The 19,912-nt window shown below is 43.5% G+C and overlaps 1 protein-coding gene across 3 annotated transcripts in view; it reads left to right on the forward strand.

The window, feature by feature from the left end:
* Positions 1–19,912, forward strand: part of HS3ST1 (heparan sulfate-glucosamine 3-sulfotransferase 1) — a 116,926-nt gene that overhangs the window by 12,505 nt on the left and 84,509 nt on the right. Inside the window, exon 2 of one of the 3 annotated variants that reach the window (XM_070752428.1) lies at positions 3,270–3,341. The exons of the other annotated variants lie outside the window; for them this stretch is intronic. The gene's annotated coding sequence lies outside the window, so the exon portion shown is untranslated. The remainder of the gene's footprint in view (positions 1–3,269; positions 3,342–19,912) is intronic. 3 annotated transcript variants of the gene reach the window in all.

A 19,912-nucleotide genomic window follows, 5' to 3' on the forward strand; every position in this document is an offset into this window, starting at 1 on the left:
CATTTCTTGCTTTCCTTCTCCTTCCTCCCTTCTTTCCTCCCTCACTCCCTTCTTTCACTCCTTCCTCTCTTACTCTCCCCTTTCACCTTTCCTTGCTTCCTTTGCACCCTTCCTCTGTTCCTGTCCCTTCCCTCTTTCCTTCCTTCCTTCCCATCCTCCATCCATTCATTCACCCATTCCTCTCTTGCTCGGCCCTTTTACCCTTCCTTCCTTCCTTCCTTCCTTCCTAGCTCACCCTCGCCTTTCTTCCCTTCCTTCCAGATGGGAGTGCCCCCTCAAGACACCCGCCTGACTGTTGGTACCCTGCTTTTTCTCTCCCCTCGTCCTTTCCAGCTCCTCGCCGGTGGCTGCCGGTTGTGGGATCCCCTCTCACCTCGCTAGAAAGCACATGGTTTTTTGTCAACAAGAAGGGAGAAGTGCCAAGGAGCCGTAAATAAGCCTCGCTCCGCCTGACCGATGCCAGGAGGATCTTTCTTTCCCTTGTCACTCCTGCTTCTTTCTTTCTCCTGGACGAGTCCACACAATCGGCTTAACTCAGTTCCTGAAATAGCCTATGGCAGTGCTTCCCAACCTTGACAACTTGAAGATATCTGGACTTCAACTCCCAGAATTCCCCAGCCAGCATTCGCTGGCTGGGGAATTCTGGGAGTTAAAGTCCAGATATCTTCAAGTTGCCAAGGTTGGGAAACACTGGCCTATGGGACCGCCTCGCTTGGCGTGAAGCGGGAAATGATCCCCGTGGGATGGAGTGGCTTGGCGACTTAAAATAGTTTTAAAATGGCGGGGGGGCAGACACTTAGGCTGTATGGGGCCCCAAAATTCCTGATGGTGGCCCTGTGCGTATCACAGCTATAAGTTATGAAGATCATAAATTGGGCACCCACATGAGCAATCCAATTTTACAATCTCTTTTCCAGCAGTTGATGAGCAAACTACTGGTTCTTTATGGGTAAGTTTTATTTAAAAAATGAAAGTAAATGCCCGTGTTCAGAAAAAAAGACATTGTAAAATGTCATCATATGATACTTCCTTGGATACTTCAGAAGGCCATAACAATGGGCTGGTTGCTCAACATACAGTCACATAACTGTAGAAAGGGGCAGTGTCATCAGAATTTTAGAACCAGGTCATAAATACTCCCAGGAAACTCCTTTATAAGTTCAGACGGTTGCTAGTCGTAAATAAAAGACTACTTGTAATATTAATATGAATAGATGTAACAAATTTAAAAATAGCACTAAAGTAGTGGATTGATTTCACTTTTGGTTCAGATATCCGTTGGTCCATAGAAGTTTTTGTTCAATGCATTGGTCCTTTGAAACTTATTTTAGTGGGATGAAAGCAGCTGAAGTTAAGGGGAAAAATTGGAAATTGTATAATAGAAATATTGGTTAGATGTATAAGGAGAGATCTGTAATGATGTTAAGGTTTAAAATATAACACTGAAAAATAGGGGAGGAAAAGGCAGCAGTAAATTATTCTGAACCTTGGAATGCCCCTTTTTTTGCCATTTTTACTGCTATAAAATTAATAAAGATATTTATTTTAGAAATATTCTACAATATTTCTCACGTTTTTTAGCTTTTCAGTGATAGCAAGACCAATGTCCAGAGGTTTGCTACTGTTCTTTCAGTAGTTGTTTTCAAAACTTTATTTATTGTATTTGTGTATATATAATCTTTTCTTCATGGAGTGATGTCATGACTTTAATAGACTTGTGAATAAATATTAGCGCAATGCAATAACTTACATTAATTTTTATTTTCGGGTTTCTTCCCGTGTAGGATTTGGAAATTTCTGGCGACGTTTCGACGAGGTCTCACTCGTCATCTTCAGGCTGGTGTTTCTGTCCTTGTTCTCAGGCGAACACTGTGAGACCTGAGCTGCCTTCCTTCTATAAATACTGGTATTTATAGAAGGAAGGCAGCTCAGGTCTCGCAGTGTTCGCCTGAGAACAAGGACAGAAACACCAGCCTGAAGATGACGAGTGAGACCTTGTCGAAACGTTGCCAGAAATTTCCAAATCCTACACGGGAAGAAACCCGAATATACCAAGACCGTCATATATATATATATATATATATATATATATATATATATATATATATACATACATACATACATACATACATACATACATACATACATATATATATATATATATATATATATATACACACACACACACAACATTTACTTGAACCTTCGTAGTAGTAAATCAAAAACCTTTCCTTTAAAATATTGCCTCAGATTATTTTTTAAGCCAAATACTAAAAAAGTTATTTGCAGATTTTTGCTAGAGTTCTCATTATTTTCACCTCTCTCAGAGTATTTGTAATATACCTTGGGCTACCCTTCAAGAACTTTCGGAGACTTCAATTAGTCTACCATGCAGCTGTGAGAGCCATGTTGGGCATACCTAGATATTCCCACATCAGTCCAGCACTCCATGAGCTGCACTGGCTGGCGATCGGTCTCCAAACGCAATTCAAGACATTGGTTATTATCTATAAAGCCCTACATGCATTAGACCAGATTATTTATGGGAATGTCTTCTGCCTCACATGTCCCAGAGACCAGTTATATGCCACCATCTCTGAGGACTCAGGGCAGCAAATACTTTACCGTTATTTTACCTTTTTAAAAAAATATGAATTTGTTTTATATCAATCTGTTATATGCAAAAGAAAGCCAACAGATTATTCAAACAAAAGTCCAAAGAGTTGGGATTTCTTGAGAAGCCTTACCCAACATGATACAATCTTGCTGGTTGAAATTCTGAGAATTGTTGACATTTGCATTCCAGGAGGCATTAGATAAAGTAAATTTATTCCAGTCTAATTAAAACAAAAACAAAAACTAGAACAGCTATTGATTCATTTGTTTCCAATCTTTGAAGGATAATTCAAAATAATTCCCTCTTCTTGTCCTTCTTGACAAAGTTTTTGTGACTAGATAGTACAAGGTGCATCAGTGAATTTACAGTTTATTATTTTATTTTACTTATAATTTGGATTTCTAGGCTGCCCTTCTCCGCAGACACAGGTGGCTATAGTTATAGTTTGGTTCTTTCTTGGCAGTTGGCTGGGTTAAAGACAAAATATGTTAATCCTAGTGGAAGCATAACATACTACTTATTTTATATTATTTTTTATGTAAAGTAAATTGCAGAAAACAAACAAAAATTGTTGCTATCAGTGGCACCTAATTGATGAATTTTTTGTTACTCACTAGTTCAAGGATTAAGGATCGGCCTTGATATTTCCTAGGGTGGCACAGTGACTCAGTGGTTAAGATGCTGGAAAGTCGACAACCCAGGTTCGAGACCCGAGCGCCGCAAGGTAGAGTGATCTCTCATCCTCATCTCAACTCCTGCCAACCTAGCAGTTTTAGTTTTAGCAAGTAGATAAAGAGGTACCACTTTTGGGAGAAGATAACAGTGATCCATGATATTATACTATCACATGACTACAGAAATGTCTTCTAATAGCGCTGACTCAATGGACTTGAAATGGAGATGAATGCCACCCCCTATAGTCGGCAACAACTAACAGAGTAAAACTCACAGGGACTTTGCATTTTACCTTTGATGTAGTCTGAAAAGATGGAAGATTGCTGTGACTGACATGGTTCAGTTTCTTGCAAACTGGGAGTCCTTGTGGTTCTGACAGAATCATTTAATCATTTGTTGGAAAGGAAGCTTAAGATTCAAATGTGTTGAGAATATAAAACTGAGTCCCACCTTGGTTTGTGATTGGGGTAATTGGACAGACATCAGAAAAACCCATGTTCAAGTTCTTTATCATCCACTGAAGTTTACTAAGTGATTTTGGAGGTGCAGTTTTGGGGAGAAATGGAAGGAAGGGACATTATGTATGTTACCCTGCACTCCTGAAGGAAAAGTAGCAAGATCTAGCTAAACCTAGCAAAATTACTTAAAAATAAACATTTATATACAAAAGTCTATGAAAAACAAAATATGAATAAATTTAAAGGGGATATTGAATTCATCTACCACTGGCTTTTCTTTCTAACTCTAAAAATACTAAATTTAAGTGGAACTGATAAACCTTTTTGGGCCAGCTACAAATCCCAGAAAGCTGAAAAAAAGTACCAATGGAGAAAATAAGTCAAAACTGGCTGACATCGCGCCATTTCTTTTACACAGTTACTACCACATAATACCTCAGCCCTTTCTCTTACCTGCCTATTCCCTCCCTTACTACACTCAACCATTTTCCCCCATGGGGAAAAGCATCTTCCACCATTTCATCCCACTTCCCTAGCCCCTTTTCTCCTCCTTCAGCTACTGAATTTGGATTTTCTTCATTTCCTCTTATTTGGCCTGTGACAGACAGCCTCATTTTCATTCTGTGCATAGAGCAAATCAAACTTAGTTTGTTCCGCTGAGTTTGAGTTTAGGCATGGGCCATGTGAGTGCATTGCTATTCTGAACAAGGAATAGTTTGGCCCAGAACATTTTGCACATCCTTAAATTCTTCATATCAGAATCCTCATGTTTAAATGTCAAGGAACTGGTGCATAGATTGTCCTTTGGGAAGAACAAAAAACCTCGGAATGTTTGTTCTGCATAGCAGACAAGCCTCTTTGGAACTTTGAAACATTCAGAATTTTGGAGAAAATAGCTATGTGGTTGTCAGTAGTGACAATCAAGGCTGAATAGAAATATCCCTAACAGTTTGGAACAAAGTAATTGCTACTCTTTGATCTTTATCTTTATTTTGCCAAACTAAAAAAGTGTAATCTTAAAATCATTTGAAGGCATCTTGACAATGCTCCTTTTGATAAAAAGAACACAGTATCTTTTTTCATTCTGTTTATTGAATAGAGGTATTGTGTGTGTGTGTGTGTGTGTGTGTGTGTGTGTGTGTGTGTGTACTGAATTTTTCGGAGTCTAAGAGACTGCAATATGAGCCTTACTTTTGGGGGAGGAAAACAAGGGAAAAAATCTGACTCTGCTTCCCAGCAAACAGTACAGTGATCCCTCGCCACTTCATGGTTCACCTTCCGCGGCTTCAGTGCATCGCGGGTTGCTGAAGGAACCAGAAGTGAGCATGAGTGGCAGCTGCTGCTGCTGTCGCCGCTGCTGCTACGGCCCTCCTACGACACTGAGGTGAGAAAGGGGCAGCGAGCCAATGGGGAAATCTTCCTTTCCCCCCCCCCCCGCCACCCCCCAGACTTCTCCCCTAAGCACCCACAGTGGTCACCTCCTGCACCCAGAATATCTGCAGCCACTCTCCTCCACGCCTGTCAGTGCCAAGTCCGAGCCTCCTTTTGCCTGCCTAGCTGGGCCTTTTTTTTTTTTGCCTCTCGGCCACACACGGCTGCTTCCCCAGGCTGCGGATCTTCCAGAGCCCCATCTGGCTCTCCTTCCTACCCCCCTTAGTTCGGGGATCTCTGCTCCCCACTGCCTTCAAGCCGAACTGATTTGGCTGGCTGGCTTGTTGATGGCAGGGATGGGGGGGGGGCGACAATAAAAGAAAGATACAGCAGAATTAAACCATGGTGCAAAGTTCAAAGCTGGAGAAGGTCCAGAAGAGCTCGATGCATTTTTCTTTCATTCCCGTACTTACGAACTTAACTTGTTCCGTGACCAGGTTTTTAAGCAGAAAAGTTTGTAAGAAGAAGCAATTTTTCCCATAGGAATCAATGTAAAAGCAAATAATGCATGCAATTGGGGAAACCACAGGGAGGGTGGAGGCCCTGTTTTCTCCCAGGAGACTCCTAGAGAGGCCCCCATGGAGGCTTCTCCCTGCCTTTTCCAGTTATAGATTTGGAGACTCGGGTTTGTAAGTGGAAAATTGTTCTTGAGAAGAGGCAAAAAAATCTTGAACACCCAGTTTTTATCTAGAAAAGTTCATAAGTAGAGGTGTTCTTAGGTAGAGGTACCACTGCATAGGTCTCCTGCTATAGCAAGAGGTTGGATTAGAAGATCACCAAGTCCCTGCCCTTGATCAATTCTGATTAAAATTAAGATCCCCTCCCTCAGATCAGTGTACCCAACAGAGTTGCTATTTTGGAAAAATTAGGAAGAAATGCCATGTACAGATAATCCTCAAAGTTCGCTTTGGCTGCAATTTTGCCATAAATAAAGTAAATGCCAATGTTTTGCAAAACCATCATAAAACATGGTCACATGGCCATGGGACACTGCAAATGTCCATAAATGTGGCCCAGTTCAGCCATGCAATCTTGGAGGGGTTCTGACTATTGTAACTTCAAATACAGGTTGTAAGTAGCCCCCAGGTAGGTTTGTTTGTTTGTTTGTTTGTTTGTTTGTCAAGTACATATTTGTAATATAGATATAACATTGTATACATAAGATGGTTACTGATAAGAGGGAACATTAGGACAGGGACGGGAGGCACACAGGTGCGCTTATGCATGCCCCTACTGACCTTTTAGGAATCGAGTGAGGTCAACAGTGGACAGTCTAAGGGTAAAGTTTTTTTGGGGGGAGGGTTGATGACAAAACCACAGAATCGGGTAGTGAGTTCCAGGCATTAACCACTCTGTTGTTAACTCGTATTTTCTTCAGCCAAGTTTGGAGCGATTCACTTTGAGTTTGTATCTGTTGTGTGCTCATGTATTATTGTGGTTGAAGCTGAAGCAGTCATTGACAGGAAGGATGTTGCAGCAGATAATTTTATGAGGTATGCTTTGGTCATGCCGAAGTTCTAAGCTTTCTAAGCTCAAGATTTCAAGTCTGGTTGCTTAAGGTATTCTGTTGCAAGTGGAAGGCTCTTCTCGTAAAGTATTTCTGCACACTTTTTAATGTATTTATGTCCGATATGTGGTATGGGTTCCAGACAGATGAGCTATATTCAAGGTTTGGTCTGGCGAATGTTTTGTAGACTCTGGATATTAGTGTGATATTACCAGAGAAGAAGCTATGTAAGATTAGGTTAACAACTCTTAAAGCCTCTTTGGTGATATTGTTGCAGTGGACTTTGGTGCTTAGGTCATTTTATATGAGTATACTAAGATCTTTAAAAGAATGAGGGTCATCTGCAAGATCTTGTTTATTCAGCTTGTATTTGGTATTCTGATTCTTTTTGCCAATGTGTAGGACAGAGCCTTTGTTCGTTGAGATTTGTTGGTGATCGCTGAACAGCTGGTCGGAAGTGAATGAGTACCTACATGCCACATAAGATTATAGATTTTGCTTTGTTGCAAGACTTTGATTATCTTTATTGCAACTCGCAATTATTCTATTTTCTTCCTTACTTGGAAATAGACTTCCTTTGGGAAGAACAGTGGTATATACTATTAGACCAGTTGCGTTTTTCAGGCCAACGTTTTCCATTATTATATTATATTATATTTTATATAATATATATAATATACTATATGTAAAATGTATTTTATCTTAAATATTATCTTATCCTCATTTGCAACTTTGGAGAATTGGCATGAAAGAAAGCAACTGGTCAAAAGTTCCCATTGTGCTTCCATGGCCAAGGGTGACTTAAACCCAGCCCATTTACTCTTAATTCAATACCCTAACCACTATGTCAGCATTTCCCAACCAGTGTGCCGCGGCACACTAGTGTGCCACGAGACACGGGCAGGTGTGCCGTGAAGCTCCTAGGGAAGCTCCAGCTGGGCGGGGCGCTGCCGGTGCCTCAGACCTGGAGCTCCCACTCGCAGCTGTCCCCCGGCTCCTGCTTCCGGCACAAACCTGCTGGGCCCCAAAGAAGGAAGGCAGGAAAAAGGAGTGCTTAATTCTTCCGCGTAAGGAGCTGGTTTTGGAGTTTGGGGTGGGGAGCGATGAAAGTGCGGAGGCCGGCTCCGCGGCTGCCCCCACCCCCAGTGCCTCAGCTCCCCTCGCGCCCCTGGCTTCTCACCGCTGACGCCCGCCCGCCCGATCTGCCCCTTTCTCCAGCTCCTCCCGCAGTGGTGGCTGCAATGGCGGCGAGCGCTCGGAGAAAACCTTCTCACAGTGGAGGTCAGAGAAGGTTCTTTGAAATATTGGGGGTGCGTGTGCGCGCGTGTGCGCGCGCCCTATCCCCCAGCCAGTCTACCCAGAAAAAGCTTTGCCGGCCTCCGCAGAGAAGAAAGGAAGAGAGAGAACAACAGAGAGAAAGAAAGGAATAGAGAGAAAGAGATAGCAAGAGAGACAGAATGAGAGAGAGAGAGAAGAGAAAGAAAGAAAGAGACAGCAAGAGGGGGGAAGGAGGAAGAGAGAAAGAGCAAAAGAGAGAGGAAGGAAGGAAGGAAAGAGATAGCAAGAGAGACAGAATGAGAGAGAGAGAGAAAAAGAAAGAAAGAGACAGCAAGAGGGGGGAAGGAGGGAGAGAGAAAGAGAGAGAAAGAGAGAGGAAGGAAGAAAGAAAGAAAGATAGCAAGAGAGACAGAATGAGAGAGAGAGAGAAAGAAAGAAAGAGACAGCAAGAGGGGGAAGGAGGGAGAGAGCAAAGAGAGAGGAAGGAAGGAAGAGAGAAAGAAAGAGAGAGAGAAAGAGACAGCAAGAGAGACAGAATGAGAGAGAGAAAGAAAGAGACAGCAAGAAGGGGGAAGGAGGGAGAGAGAAAGAGCAAAAGAGAGAGGAAGGAAAGAAGAGAGAAGGAAAGAGATAGCAAGAGAGACAGAATGAGAGAGAGAAAGGAAAGAAAGAAAGAAAGAAAGAGACAGCATAGGGGGGAAGGAGGGAGAGAGAAAGAGCAAAAGAGAGAGGAAGGAAGGGAGAAACAAAGGGATGAAGAGAGAGAGAAAGAGGAAGGGAGAGAAAGAGGGAGGGAGAGAGAAATAGAGCGAAGGGGAGGAAGAGAGATTTTTTTTGTCCAAACTCCCCCCCCCCCCCCGCTCAATGTTCCCCAGGATTTTGAAAATGTGAATAATGTGCCGCGGCTCAAAAAAGGTTGGGAAACACTGCACTATGTCATACTGACTAACAGAGTGTCAACTTTCACTTACATAAGAGAGTAGGAGTTTACTCATCACAGCCATTGTACCTGTTGCATTCTGATCCCTGGTAATAGATGGGTTCATATATACTGATGGAGAAATATATATGCACTGAAATGGAACTTCCTTTAGTTGTTTGAGCCAAACTATGAAGTCACTGTAAGCAGAACCTACTCTTGATACCTTTTGCAAGAGTAGTATGTTTGAATATGTATGTAAATATATCATTTGAACAAGTGCTTAACCCAGTAATTTAAAAGAAGCAGCTTGTATTTCTGCTCTGTGCCTGGTCAGTAAGTACGTAACATTTTCATATGTTATATATCAGGCAACACATTTGTCTTTAATTATGAGTATGAAAACATTTCATTGCAGACAACACTGGGAGGCTTGCAACATTGTTGGTATAATAGGGAACTGAATCAGTTGGTCAATTCTTGCATTCATGCTGTGTCTGGAAAAGTAAAAGATCAATGATGCTCAGCTCAGCTTTATTTGAAATTTCCATCTTGGGGCCCCCAGGCATATTTTGAAGGCTTAAGGAAAGATTTATTTCTCATTGAGATGCAGACATATTTATGAGAACTACTGTCTGTATTCCTGGCAAGTGAAGCAGTGAGATCTAGTGGAGCAAGAAAGCCAGGTTCAAATATTTGAAAGGAGAAGACATCAAATGGAGGTTTTTACAGATAATTCTCATGAATCTTGTTCAAAATTATACAGAAACTCACTGAGTTGGACATTCAGTACCTAGTACTCTAGACAATAAGTAGGACTTTAAAAGTTTTGGTTTTTAAAACAAAATAAGAAAGCTTTGAGAGAGGGGAAAAACAGATAAGCATGTAGAAAAGTCTGACCTTCATGATCTTTCGGGCAAGAATGTTGTCTTTTCTCATTTTTAGCAAACCATTCTTAATTCTGCTTTTGTTGCTGGTTGCTTTTTCACCACAGCACCTATCTTTTCCAAGGGAACTTAGGGAGCAGGTGAGACATTCTATCTGCTTTTTACTTCCATAATTCATTTGAATTTTCCAGTCCTAAAAAAAGGACATACAGATGAAAAAACATCGGTCGGAGTGAATAACCACAGGAAGAGTGAGAAAGACTAGTATGGTAGTAAGTCGCAGGAGCTTTTCTCTATTGGCATCCCCATTAAGAAACTGCAACCCAAAGAGATCAGATTAATTTTCTTTTCCTTTAGCAATGATGGAATGATTGAGATTTCAATGGCACTAAATAATCTCTGCTTTCTCATTTCAATGCAATTTGCTGTTTATTTTTGCTACATTGTTTTCATTCACAAATACTTATGATTGATATCATTATCTATGAATTGTATATTTTTACAAGCATTTAGCATGTGCACACATAATTCATAATTTTAATTATATAAAATATGCATCTTCTATCTTTGTTGACCTATTATTCATACATATGTAATAGGCATTATATTATAGACATATTGATAAAGTACAAACAAGAATATTGACATTTGGGGAACAGTTGACTTTCAATTTTAAGCAGCACTATTTAAAAGGGATATCAACTTTTGAAATTTCTATGGAGCCATCAGATTTTCCACAATTCGGAAGAACTTATTTCATTTATTCATAATTAAACTTGTTAATATGCTCTACTTCCTAGATATTTTTATTTTCCTGAGTTGGCATTCTGAATTGGTATCAGCACAGAGTATATATCTCCTAGACTATGGAACTTGACCATCATATTACATTACATCCTTACATTAAGGATGATAACTTGCATGAGTATTCAAGGAGTAAAATTGCCCCAAATGTCCTTACCATTATCAGGGTATGCTAGGTGTGATTCAGGTGCAACTAAGGCTGGTAATATCATGTGCAGGTTGATACATAACCTGCAAGTTCTCAATTTTACTAAAAAAATAATATAAAAATCTCAAATGACCCAATCTATGATGGGTACCAGAGATTAATAGATGTGGGCTCATCTAATGATAACTATTGCATAACAAAGATCGCAATTAGGAATATAAGAGAATATGAAATAATACATTAGAGAAAGATAATCTTTCATTTTCTATGAAAGAATGAAAAAGGGAAATCATATAGTAGATCTAAATGAATATGGTATTAGCTAAGGAGGAAACAAAAGGTCAGAACACTTCCTGCCCAGGAAACAGTACCCAGATAAGCAGGAATTAAAACTAGAAAATCAATCAAGCAGAAAACAGTCATCAAGGAAGTACCGAACAGAAAAACCACACCCTCACCAAGCCTGGCATGACAAGGGAGCAAACCTTACACTCATTAGGACTGATCTAATGAGTAATGAAACATATGCAAGCAAACAACCAAGCTCAAAGAGCATCAAGGACTCCACAGTTCAACCGTGAGCCATATATATAGGTTAAAATATGTCAGAAAATATGAATTACCATAGTCGTGACTACTATGGGTACATACAAAAGTAAGAATTGATAGGCTAGTGATAGTTACATGATATGATTGATTGAATGGTGATAATCGAAGAACTGGCAATGAGTTTTTAGAAAAATAATGCAAGATTCTGAATAAATGTGATACCAGGAGAGAATTATTCTGCTAGGTGACATGAACTCATGGATGGTGATGAGATGCTACAAAAAAGAAAATTGAGTAGGTCATTCATGAATTTAAAAATAAGAGGATAACTAGAATTCTCTAGTTATCCTCTTATTTTTAAGTTTGTGAATGACCTACTCAATTTTCTTTTTTGTAATATCTCATATTCATCTCTGCTTACAAAAAATCCCCTACGTATTTGAAATGCGTGTTTAAATAAAAACATGCCCGTATTTAATCTTTAAAAGAATGAATATAAATTTAAAAGCATGAATAGTTTTATTGTTTATGATGAAATATTGAGATAATTAGTTAAATCCTAATGAGAAGTTAGTGATGAGGATAATAAGAAGTTCTGAATATCTAGAAAACCATTTCTTCTTGAGGGAAAAAAATAATATGAAAAAAAAAGAAAAATGAAAGAAAATAGAGTGAAATTAGAATTATGTAAAAAGTGAAAAGTTCCAAATACTGTATGAACAATCCTAGAATGTAGGATAATTTCTCAATAAAATGAATGAACATAAGAGAAAGGATATGGAAGCTGCTTGAAATGGGGGGGGGGGGGCAATCAGAATGTCATATAAATGTGTGGAGTTACAAAAAAAGGAAATTGAAAACGGTGGAATGATAAAAGAGACTATGGAAGTATAAAAAGGTATTAAAGAGAGTGATTAATGTAAAAAAAAAAATAAGATAAGAAAAATACTATAAAGCATTTTAACCACTAAAACAAGAACAAAATTAGAATACAGTGATCCCCCGCTCGTTGTGAGGGTTCCGTTCCAGGACCCCCCGCAACGAGCGGGTTTTCGCGAAGTAGCGCTGCGGAAGTAAAAACACCATCTGCGCATGTGCAGATGGTGTTTTAAACTTCCGCAGCGCTAGCGAGGAGCCGAAGATTGGGGGGCGGTGCGGCTGTTTTAAAACGTCGCCGCCGACATGGGGGGCTCGCTAGCACCCCCCCGAACCCCCAACCCGGGTTTGGGGGGGTGCTAGCAAGCCCCCCATGTCGGCGGGGATGTTTTAAAACACCCGCGCGGCTTTCCAATGAGTCCCGAAGACAAACGCGGAAGTTTGCCGTTTGTCTTCGGGACTCATTGGAAAGCTCCGATCGTTTTAAAACAGTTGCGCCGTTCTCCGCTGACTCCTGGCGAACTTCCCCGCTTTAGGAGTCAGCGGAGAATGGCGCGCCTGCTTGGCTTCGCTCGCCGCTGCAGCCAACGCGCGCTACAATCTTCCGGGCCAGCCAGGTTCAGTCACGGAAGGCAGCTGCTTGGCCCGGGATGCTGGGCCGAGAGGAGCCGGGCTTGATCCGCTGAGCCTGGTTGGCCCGGAAGATCATAGCGCGCGTTGGCTGCAGCGGCGAGCGAAGCCAAGCCGGCAGCAATGTCGCCGCCGCTGCAGCCAACGCATGCTACGATCTTCCGGGCCAGCCAGGCTCAGTCACGGAAGGCAGCCGCTTGGCCCGGGATGCTGGGCCGAGAGGAGCCGGGCTTGATCTGCTGAGCCTGGCTGGCCCGGAAGATCGTAGCGCGCGTTGGCTGCAGCGGCGAGCGAAGCCAAGCCGGCAGCAATGTCGCCGCCGCTGCAGCCAACGCGCGCTACGATCTTCCGGGCCAGCCAGGCTCAGCGGATCAAGCCCGGCTCCTCTCGGCCCAGCATCCCGGGCCAAGCGGCTGCCTTCCGTCACTGAGCCTGGCTGGCCCGGAAGATCGTAGTGCGCGTTGGCTGCAGTGGCGGCGACATTGCTGCCGGCTTGGCTTTGCTCGCCGCTGCAGCCAACGCGCGCTACGATCTTCCCGGCCAGCCAGGCTCAGTCACGGAAGGCAGCCGCTTGGCCCGGGATGCTGGGCCGAAAGGAGCCGGGCTTGAAGATCGCAGCGCGCGTTGGCTGCGGTGGCGAGGGCTTGCGATGGAGGGTGGAGGAAGCGGCCATGGGAGGGCGAGCTGCCTCAGGGAGGAGGATCGGGCGGGACCAGGTGGGGGCTGGAATTTCTCCGCTGGGAAGAAGCGGCCAGGGCGAAGGGCGGGCGAGCGGCGAAGGGCGGGCGAGCGGGTGCTGGGGAGGGCTTCTCGCCCTCCCGCCAGCAAGAGGGGGAGCGAACGGCGTGGGCAGGCGAAGGGCGGGCAAGCGGCAGCGAGGAGTTTGCGTGGGCGGTGGGGAAACTCCTCGCTGATGCCAGCAAGAGGGGGAAGACCCAGGGAAGCCGCCCAGCAGCTGATCTCCCGGTTGCCATCTACGCATGCGTGCCCATAGAAAAAAAGGGCACGCATGCGTAGATGGTATTTTGACTTCCGGGTTGAAAAATCGCGAATTACCCTGTTCGCAATGGTCGGGGACGCAATAACCGGGGGATCACTGTAATACAAAAAAATAAAGAATGGTTAAAACTGAAAGACACAGAAAAATGGAGCAAGTTTAGTCTAGTGATTCAGGCTAGAAACTAGGAAGCCATGAGTTCAAGTCCCACCTTAGCCATGAAAGCTGTCTGTGTGACTTTGCATGATCCAATCTGAGTCGGTTACTGGGACCAGAGGTTTAGTCTTCCAAGCTTTCGGACCCGTGCTGGAGCCCATCCTCAGGAAATTTCTCTCTCTCCAAAATAGGTGCTGTTCTATGATGGCTTCCTGCTTCTTCAAGAATGTGTGGGTGCTTATTTTAGTGGCAAATGTTGCATGCATTTTTGTATGCACTAATGCCATTTGTTTGGCAGAAAACCCAAATGATTTGCAGTGATTTTAGATAAGTTATAAAGAGTATAGATCTGAAAATTTATTTATTTTATTTTTATTTTGCCTTTATTATTGTTTATAAATAATTCAAGGCAACAAAACACTCCTTTTTCCTCCTATTTCCCCCACAACAATAACCCTGTGAGGTAGTTTGGTCTGAGAGTGGGTGACTGGCTCAAAGTCACCCAGCTGGCTTTCACAGCCAAGACAGGAATAAAACTCATAGTCTCCTGGTACCTAGGCCAGTAACTTAACCACCAGACCAAGAATTAAAAATAATGAAAATTGTGATATGTAAAGATTTGTCCCCATCCACATTGTTTAAAAAGAGAGAGAGTTGCTGGTAAATGTAAAACAAGGCTAGAATGGGGCAGTAAAGGGGGTGGGGGGTGAGAGAGAGAGAGGGAGAGAGGGGGGAGAGGGAGAGACAGGTTAACAGAATGTAGGTTGAATACAGAAATAAGCAGCTAGCATACAGTACTTTGATGAAGTGGGTTGGTCAGTTAACACACAATAAATGTGTGTTTCAGAACAAAATATGAAGAAAGGGTGAATATGTCAAGAGAAAGGGAAAGATAAGGAAAGTGGTGATTGGATGGACTTAATGAAATCCTCAGAAACAGTGAAGTGAGAGACCATAAGGCTGTATCAAAAGCAATACAGTGATACCTTGTCTTACAAACTTAATTGGTTCCGGGATGAGGTTCTTAAGGCGAAAAGTTTGTAAGACGAAACAATGTTTCCCATAGGAATCACTGGAAAAGCGATTAATGCGTGCAAGCCCAAAATTCACCCCTTTTGCCAGCCGAAGCGCCCGTTTTTGCACTGCTGGGATTCCCCTGAGGCTCCCATCCATGGGAAACCCCACCTCTGGACTTCTGTGTTTTTGCGATGCTGCAGGGAAATCCCAGCAGGAGAATCCCAGCATTGCAAAAACGAGCGCTTCGCTGGCAATGGAAGTCCGGATGTGGGGTTTCCCAGTGAAAGGAGCCTCAGTGAAATTGCAGCATTGCAAAAATGCAGAAGTCCTCAAAACCCTACCTCTGGACCTCTGTGTTTTTGCAATGCTACAATTTCACTGAGGCTCCCCTCGCTGGGAAACTCCACCTCCAGACTTCCGTTGCCAGTGAAGTGCACATTTTTGCGCTGCTGGGATTCCCCTGCAACATCACAAAAACACGGAAGGCTGGAGGTGGGGTTTCCCATGGAGGGGAGCCTCAGGGGAATCCCAGCAGCGCAAAAACTGGCACTTCGCTGGCAACGGAAGTCCGGAGGCGGGGCATCCCAGCGGTGGCGGTGGGTTTGTAAGGTGAAAATAGTTTGTAAGAAGAGGCAAAAAAATCTTAAACCCCAGGTTTGTATCTCAAAAAGTTTGTATGACGAGGCGTTTGTAAGACGAGGTATCACTGTATATAGATGTAGTGGCAGGATACTTTCCAAAGATAGAAAGTTATGGAGTGGTCTTGTGTGGTCTTGGTGATAAGTTTTGGTATGTTTTTGGTATGTTTCCTTATCTTTCTCCTATCTCAGTTCTTTAATTTAATAATAATAATTAATAATTTATTAGATTTGTATGCCGCCCCTCTCCGAGGACTCAGAGCGGCTCACAACAAAAACAATAATACAATGTAATACAAATTCAATATTAAAAAGAAAACTAAATTCAAACCCATTTCTACTAAAAAAACCCAATCAATTCTACACAATCAAATTTCTTCGTTTCACTCTTTCTTTCTTGCTCAATGTGTATTATAGCCCTTTTTCCCAAAGGAAATGTGATAAGTATAAATGTATATTTCTTTTGTTTCCCCATTGGGATAAATCTTATTAATCACTGTATCTCAGAAAATATTAGCATTTTATTACAGCTTTAAATATGTATATAATGTGCAATTCCATCTTAGCAATGTGGCATCCAATACAATCAAATCACCCAAAGAACCTAATACAGATACGTACTTGAATATAACTTGCTATATTCTTGTGCGTTAAGCATATCCTTCACTAGAAATAGTTTAATGATGCGCCATTGATAGCATAAGAAAACTTCAAAGTTTTATACTCCTGATTTAAGAAAAAGAGAATGATGAAATGATCAGAATGTAGAAACTAGTTTTTAAAAATTTGTTTCTGACTTTTTCTTGATGAGCTAACAATTTTAAATTTCATCAGAAAATAAGTGTAATACAACTTTGGTTTCTGGACAGTTATAAAATGATATTGCATTTTCCTTATACTGTACCTGCATAATGATACACTTGGGAAACTTTCATATCTGCAGGGAATTGATCTACTTTGTTCCTCTAATGAAGCTGCTTCCTTTAATCAAATGAAAGTCAGTAGGGGTTTGAAAGTATCTAGCACAGTTTTATTTTGTCCAGGGAGGTGGAGATGGATATATATTGAATTATCTTATCTCTATCGTGTGGCGCTAGGAAATCTGCTAAAAATAATTGATTTTAAAAACAGCATCATATATTATAAATACTCCGCTGAATCCCTTCCAGAAATTCAAGTGTACTCTATTTTTTTAAAGGTAACCTATGATAATAAGAGGTTAACATATTCTTGCTATTGCTGAGTTATAAAAGTACAGATTTGCTATAGGAATGCTAAACTCAAAGCAGTCTAAGTGACTTACCTAGCAGCACTCAAATATATACCTCAGAGGTGAAGGAGAATAAAAATGTAAATCAAATTTGGAATCCTTCTCCATTATTCTTTTGCAGTCATATTTATATACTATAGAACATACCATATAACCATTAAGTGAATAACAGATTCATTCGACTTATCTAAAACTATGTAAATATTTCATCATTATGTTGTATCAGTAGGACAGTTGCGGATTTTGATAGAGTAGCTTTATCTTTACTACTTTTAATTGCTGAAATGCAATTAACTCAAGTTTGTAATTACTAGCACCCTATCCAATAGCTAGTTAATTTGACACTAAAGCCTGCCAGAGTGCCTGTTGTGGCTTTTCTAGCCATCTGTGAAGCCAGAGCCTTTGGGAAACCTGTGATGCCTCTTGGCAGGGCTGAGAAAGGAGGAGCTACTCCTTTGCCCTGAATGTAAGAGCATGCAGGGCTGCCGAAATGCAGTAAGGTTTACTCTAGTGGAGAACATTAAAACTAGTTCAAATAATTGTTTCAGGGGTGGGGGAGCAGAAAGTTTTTAGAGTAACATTGTATTCGTATTTAACAGTTAAAAAAAACATGTAGTTGGGACTATGCAGGGGTGGGCAGTAGGCAGAACGGGGTGAAACGCAGTTCCACCAGCAGAAATGAAGCTGTGTGCCCAGCTCCAGCTGACTACCACCCCTCCCATCCTCTTCCTCCTCCTCAGAAAGTGGCAGGGAGACCAGCACCAGCAGGAGTTGCAAGGGGCCCATTTCCTCCCCCCTCTTTTCTCAACAGCTGATCGGCACCCATGCACCTATCTACCCAGCCTGAGGCAGGGGGCAACCCAGGAAGGAGAGCGCAGGAAACACAAAACAAATTGTCACCCCAAAGAGCGACACTGGTGAGGTTGTAAGTCGAGGACTTAACAGTTCACTTGAACGATGATGATTGTTCAAGCCACCCCACCTGGTCACATGGCTGGCACGCCACTCCTACCCAGTCACATGACCATCAAGCCACATCCATAAAATAAGACACACCCACAGTGTGGCAGTAAAAATTTTGGCTGCCCATTACTGGGAGTATGGTATTGGATTTTCAAACATAAAAATATGAAATAGGGAAATTCATAGAATTGGCTCACTTTATACAGTGTTCAATTGTAGAAGAAGGAAGAAAGAACAACATGGAGATTCTTGGTTCAGTGAAGGATTTTGGAAGTTTCCTGCTATAAACAGAGTGAGAGAGGTTTTTGAAAAGTAATATTCACAATCCTCTATGAGTTAAGGCAGCGGTCCCCAAACTACGGCCCGCGGGCCGGATGCGGCCCGCTGAGGCAATTTATCAGGCCCGCGGGGAGCGCACGAGATTTTATCAATAGATATAAGCTCCCGAATCTCCTGTCCATTCACCGCGGTCTGCTGCTGAGCAAGGAGGCGGTACAGAGGCAAGGTACAGGCCCGCTTTCCTCCCCGCCCCTTGCCTCTGCACCGTCTCCTCCTCACCTCATCTTCCACGGTGAATGGACGGGAGATTCAGGAACCCCCCTGAATTTGCCAGAACGGAGGCAGCGGCGGCTTCAAGGGACCACCAGCTGGTCCTTCTTGGCACTGCGTTGCTGCAGCCTCTGAGCTCCGCTGTTGTCCCCGGGCACTGTTACCTCTAAGCTGCGCTGAGAGAGAAAGAGAGAGAGAGCGGACGGCAGCTTGCCGGTCCACGGCCCCCTGGATGAGCGGCCCCGCATGGCCCCAGCAGCGGACTTCACCGTCGCCTCTGCCCACGGCCGGCTCTCCAGCAAAGAGGCAGCAGCCACGTCCACCCTTTTGCTCTCCACGGCACCCAGCGCCCGGCCCCAGGCCACCGCCACCTCCTCCTCCCGGTAGCGCACCCGACCTCTTCCTGCAGGAATGGGTGGTGGGGTGGAAGTGGTTGGACTTATCTACACGTGCGCCTGCTGACTTGGAAGAGGGGAAAGAAAAAAAATCTGCGTCTCCAAAGTGGGGGGGGAGAAAGAAAAAAAAGAGCTCCAACTTGGCGGAAGGCAGGAGGGGAGAAATGAGCGTGCTGCAGCAAGTTTGCTTGGCGAAAAGGCGGCTACTCCTTTCTGGGGCTTTTTTTCCTCCCCCGAGCGTGCTGCAGCAAGTTTGCTTAGCTTTCTGGGGCTTTTTTTTCTCCCCCTCCACCACCCCTTTCCGAATGTTGTTTGCCGCTTAGGAGTGACCCTCTCTCGGGCTTGTTGTGGATGCGGCACGGATGAGGGGGAAAGCCGTAAGCGCGAATTAGCAAAACCAGTTCAACCTCTTCTTCGCCTCCTTACCGACTACTGAAAAAAAAAGAAGCTTCGTTGGGATTTTGGCTCTCCGCAGAGACTTTCCAAATGTGCTTTCCTGGGCAGCTGGGCTTTTCCCTTCATCCGCACTGCATCCACAACAAGCCCGAGAGAGGGTCAGTCCTAAGCGGCAAACGACATTCAGACAGGGGTGGTGGAGGTGGAGGAAAAAAAGCCCCAGAAAGCCAAGCAAACTTGCTGCAGCACGCTCGGTTCTCCCCTCCTGCCTTCCGCCAAGTTGGAGCTCTTTTTTTCTTTCTTTTTTCCCCCCTCCCCTCTTTGGAGGCACAGATTTTTTTCTTTCCCCTCTTCCCAGTCAGCAGGTGCGCGTCTAGATAAGTCCAACCACTTCCAGCCCACCACCCATTCCTGCAGGAAGAGGTCGGGCGTGCTACCAGGAAGCGGAGGCGGCGTGGGGCTGGGGGCTGGGCACCATGGAGGGTGAAGGGGTGGACCTGACTGTGCCTCTTAGCTGAAGAGCCGGACGGGGGCGGAGGCGACGGAGAAGTCCGGTACTCTCCGCTCTCTCTCTCTCTCAGCGCAGCTTAAAAGTAACAGTGCCCGAGGACAGCAGCGGAGCTTGGAGGTTGCAGCAATGCAGCACCAAGAAGGACCTTGTGTTGGTCCTTTGAAACTGCCACCACCTCCGTTCGGGCAAATTCAGGGGGTTAGCTGGAGAGCCGGGCGGAGGCGACAGCGAAGTCCAGTGC

Source organism: Erythrolamprus reginae, chromosome 5 (assembly GCF_031021105.1).
Source record: "Erythrolamprus reginae isolate rEryReg1 chromosome 5, rEryReg1.hap1, whole genome shotgun sequence".
NCBI classification, from domain to species: domain Eukaryota; kingdom Metazoa; phylum Chordata; class Lepidosauria; order Squamata; family Dipsadidae; genus Erythrolamprus; species Erythrolamprus reginae.